The sequence below is a fragment of the Vicia villosa genome, unplaced genomic scaffold (genome assembly GCF_029867415.1).
Source record: "Vicia villosa cultivar HV-30 ecotype Madison, WI unplaced genomic scaffold, Vvil1.0 ctg.001461F_1_1, whole genome shotgun sequence".
Classification (NCBI taxonomy): domain Eukaryota; kingdom Viridiplantae; phylum Streptophyta; class Magnoliopsida; order Fabales; family Fabaceae; genus Vicia; species Vicia villosa.
Window position 1 is genome coordinate 222,699 of NW_026705623.1, and position 5,549 is coordinate 228,247.

Here is a 5,549-nt window from a genome sequence, read left to right on the forward strand (position 1 = left end):
TCTCATGACAGATTTCTCATCTCCTCGCTGTTTATTTCAGTCAGAAGAGATGGAATCTGAGACAAGCATCAAGAATCTCGAAGAACAGAATGCCCAAGTTCAAGTGGCAATTCTGGAACTGGCAAAGGGGCAACAAGAACTGAAAGCCCTAATAATCAAGAAGAAAAAGAAGCCCAAAGGATCTGTAGGCTTGAGTCACCTGAAAAGGAAGATCAAAATCCCAGTCAAAAAGTTCAAAAAGCCACCGATCCCTGAAATAGTCGGTGATGGTGAACAAGAAGACAATCAAAGCAACCAGGGTTCTGCTAAACCCTCTCTCTCTTCAAATGAAGAAGATGATCATTCTGGGGACGAACCGGATGATGACAAATACCAACAGCTGGAAGACCGTATGAAAGCTATGGAGATACAAAAAGTACCTGGTTTAGATTTCAATGATCTGGGGCTCATCTCGGATGTTGTTATCCCTCCAAAATTCAAAGTTCCTGTCTTTGCAAAATATGATGGAGTTTCTTGCCCGAAACTACATCTGAGATCCTATGTGAGGAAGATACAACCTCATACAACAGATAACAAATTGTGGATTCACTTCTTCCAAGAAAGTCTGTCGGGTATACAACTCGAGTGGTACTACCATCTGGAAAATACCAAGTTTCATACTTGGGAAGAATTAGTTGCTGCTTTTTACAAACAGTACCAATACAATGCTGATCTTGCGCCAACCCGTACTCAACTAAGGGGCATGTCTATGGGACCAAAAGAAAGTTTCAAAGGATATGCAAAAAAGTGGAGAGATATGGCTGGAAGGGTTCAACCACCCTTATCTGATCGCGAACTAGTCGACATGTTCATGGGCACTTTAACTGGCCCTTTCTATAGCCATTTGCTGGGAAGCTCATCATCAGGTTTCACTGACCTGATACTGACCGGAGAACGTGTCGAAAGTGGCATTCAAAATGGAAAAATTCAAATAGGTTCCTCCTCTGGTACTACAAAAAGGCCCATCAGCGGGAGAAATGAGGTCAATGCAACACAAATTCAGAAAAGCCGCAAAAGTGAGCAGCATCAATCTGTAGGGGCAGTTCTGATCTCCGCATCTGCACCTCAAAAAGATCAACAACCAAAATATACGCATCGGCCAGATGCACCAAGAAGAAATTTCACCAGAATCAACATGCCAATCTCTCAGGCATTGCAGCACTTGCTAAAAGCAGATCTGATCACATTAAAAGGTCCTCCAAAGAATGTCAACACTTCCTCTCCGAATTATCGCCCTGATGCGACATGTGCCTATCACTCAAACTGTCCAGGACATGACGCAGATCACTGCTGGGCCTTGAAAAATAAAATACAAGATATGATAGATGCTGGGGAAATTGAGTTCGATCCTCCAGAAACTCCAAATGTCATCACTACACCTATGCCAAAGCATGACAAAACTGTTAACGCTATCCCGGACACTGTTTACATCTATGATGTGAACGAATTATCAACTCTACTCTGCGAAGTCAAAGGAAAGCTAATCCAAGCTGGTTACTTTCCAGGGTGTGACCCCGACTGCTTTTATTGCTCATACCTGCCCAATGGTTGTGAAAATCTAAGAATGGGAATTCAAAAGTGGATGGATCGCCGTATCATTATGTTTGAGAGGCTCCCTTCTATGGACGTGCTGTGCGGAGTCTTTGCAAACGGAATGAGAATAGAGGATGCCTCAGTGATCTCCAGCTTACCATTCAAAATATCTGCCAAGGCTCCATTCAAAATCTCTGCCAAGGCTCCGTTCAAAATTTCTGCTACACTCAAAGTAGCATCAGTAGTCATTGCTAGTCCAACTCCATTTCCATACTCCTCAGACAAAGCTGTCCCATGGGGATACGACACTAATGTTTATGTTCATGGAGTTAAGCAGGGTACCTCGACTGAAGAGGCCGCAAAGTTAACTACTCCAACTGTGGGTAATATTGTGGGTACCAGCAAGATCACGAGAAGTGGAAGAATCTTTTCACCAGAAATTTCTCCAAATGTTGCTGCTGGTCCAGTCCGAGTCTCAGTTCCTAATCAAGATAACAACGCTCGAGGCAAAGAGCCACAAGTTGAACAAGTTCAAACCCCGGTGGAGATCACTGTTGAGGATCCATCAAAGCAAGAAATGGAGGAAATATTGAAAATCATCTGCAAGAGTGATTACAATATTGTTGAGCAACTAGGGCACACCGCTTCAAAAATCTCAATGCTATCTCTGCTAAAATATTCAGAAGCTCATGCCAAAGCTCTGATGAAGTTCCTTAAAGCTGCGCATGTGCCTCAAGAGATCTCAGTCGACCAATTTGAGAATTGTGTTGCCAATCTAACCGTGAACAATGGTCTCGGTTTCTCTGATGTGGATCTAACCCCTACATATCTCCATTGAATGTAATGGCACCACTTTATCTCATGTGCTAGTAGATAACAGTTCTTCTTTGAACGTGTTACCAAAAATAGTACTAGAAAAGCTTGATTTCGAAGGAATTGTGTTACAACCAAGTGATGTTGTGGTAAGAGCCTTTGACGGGTCAACAAGAACGGTATACGGAAAAGTGAATCTCCCAATCAGAGTGGGTTCTCAAATCTTCGATTCTATCTTTTACGTAATGGAAATTCACCCAGCCTACTCCTGTTTACTTGGACGCCCTTGGATACATGGGGCAAACGCTGTAACTTCTACCCTGCATCAGAAGTTAAAATATCCAGTAAAAGGAAAGATTGTCACAGTCTATGGCGAAGAGGAATATGTGGTTAGTCACCTAAGCAATTCCAAATATGTTGAGTTGGAGGACGAATTCATCGAAACTCCATGCCAATCATTTGAGGTGATCTCCCCAGATGTCTCTACCACCAAGCATATTCCTGCTACTCCAACTACAACTATGGCTTCTCTCAAAGATGCCAAAGCCATGATTGAACAGGGTGATTGCACAGTATCGGGACAGCTTCCCGATATACCCTATAAGTCTGACAAGCTAGGCTTGGGCTATGATAGTGAAGATTAAAAGAATGATCAAGGTCCTCGTTCTGGAGGATTAATGTCACACTTCGTCAGCCAAGAAGTAAACGCTATTGAAGATGAAGGAGTGTTCTTGAACCATATCATTCAGCCATATCCAGATGAGATTCCACCCATTTCCATGGGAATGTGGGATGCTGTGGGAGAACCAAGTGACGAGTATAATTATCAGTATACCGCACCTCAGAATTCTTATGTTGCTATGGAAGACATTACCCCGACTGGATGGGGTGATCAAATTGAAAATGACGAAAGTTTCACAAGTCCCATCACTGAGCAATATCAAAATCCACCCAAAGAAGTATGGGACACGCTAGGAGAACCCAACGGCAAATATGACTATATGGTGAAATATTCCGCTCTTCCGAGCTCACAAATTGCTATGAAGGACATTGTCCCAACTTGATGGGATGAACATTACCATGACAATTTCACTTTTGAAGAAGCCAGGGAAATACCAAATAACGAGGGTTGCTTTCTGTCAGCATACACTCCTCATCAGGATGCACAATTCTCTATTCAAAACATCATCCCGACTGCATGGGACGGCCTTATCGAGCACCTTGCTCAGCCAACAGAGATATCTCAGCCTGGGCCCTCGTATCCAGCAGAGTATATCACTTATCCAGAAGGATCACCGGTTCATTTTCCCACTAATGAAATCAATGCTGTGGAAGATGAAGAAGACAACTGCAACTGGAACAGCTGGATACTCCCTGCTCACAACAGTGGATTGAACAACTGGAAAGCTGAGGATGTGATCTCCTTTGACCAGGAGTAAATGCCATTTCCTGTTTTCTTTGTGTATATTGTGCAAAGATAAAAATGGTTCCTGAACAATCGAACCATGAGCCTGAAAGCCGTGTGCCTTGCCCAAAGCACACTGGCCCTTCTATAAGGGCTTATCATATCATGATCATGTGCATTCAATAAAATCATGGGACGCTTGCATATTTAAAATTTTGTGATCCTTTTTCTTTCTTTCTTCGCTTTCAAATAGCTATGTTTTTTCTTCACACACACTCACATAACTAACATGCAGATTCACATACACTCTGGATCCAGTCAACAACGATTCTGCTATTGCCCGTCATGACTTTGAAAGTCCGATCTACCAAACTGAGGACGAAAGTGAGGAAGATTGTGAAGTGCCAAGAGAAATTGCAAGGCTGCTAGAACAAGAAGACAAGGCCATACAGCCTCACGAGGAGCCAATTGAGGTCATCAACTTGGGCAGCAACGAAGAAAAGAAAGAAGTCAAAATAGGGGCTGATTTAGAACACAGCATCAAGCAAAGACTGATTCAAATGCTGCGAGACTACGTCGAGATATTCGCATGGTCCTATGAAGATATGCCAGGCCTTGACACGGATATTGTAGTTCATCGCCTGCCAATCAAAGAAGGTAGCATTCCAGTCAAACAGAAACTACGAAGGAGTAGGCCTGATATGTCAAAAAAGATCAAAGACGAGGTTGAAAAACAGTTCAATGTCGGATTCCTAAAAGTTGTAAGTTATCCTTCTTGGATAGCTAACATCGTGCCTGTACCTAAAAAAGACGGGAAAGTCAGAATGTGCGTGGACTACAGAGATCTGAACCGGGAAAGCCCCAAAGATGATTTCCCTTTACCACACATTGATGTACTGGTTGACAATACCGCACAATGCCAGGTATTCTCCTTTATGGACGGATTCTCAGGGTACAATCAAATCAAGATGGCACCCGAAGACATGGAAAAAACAACCTTCACAACACCCTGGGGAACCTTTTGTTACAAAGTAATGCCCTTTGGTCTGAAAAACGCAGGAGCAACCTATCAACGTGCAATGGTAGCGCTATTTCATGATATGATTCATCAAGAAATAGAGGTGTATGTCGATGACATGATTGCAAAATCCAACACCGAGGAAGAACATCTGGGTCATTTACACAAGTTGTTTGACAGACTCAAGAAATACAAGTTGCGACTGAACCCAAATAAGTGTACCTTTGGAGTAAGATCCGGCAAACTCTTAGGTTTCATCGTCAGCAGCAAAGGTATTGAGGTTGATCCCGCCAAGGTTAAAGCCATTCAAGAAATGCCTATACCTCGTACCGAGAAACAAGTCAGAGGATTCTTGGGACGTCTAAATTACATCGCCCGATTTATTGCCCACATGACTACTACTTGTGTGCCGATCTTCAAACTGTTGAAGAAAGATCAAGTGGAAAGGTGGAATGACAAATGCCAGTTAGCCTTTGACAAAATCAAAGAATATCTCCAAAAACCTCCAATCTTGTTGCCACCTGTGGAAGGCAGACCTCTGATAATGTACCTAACTGTGTTAGAAGACTCAATGGGGTGTGTACTAGGACAACATGACGAATCCGGCCGAAAGGAGCACGCAATCTACTATCTTAGCAAAAAGTTTACCGATTGTGAAACAAGATACTCACTACTCGAAAAAACTTGTTGTGCCTTAGCTTGGGCGGCTCGCCGACTAAGACAGTACATGCTAAATCACAC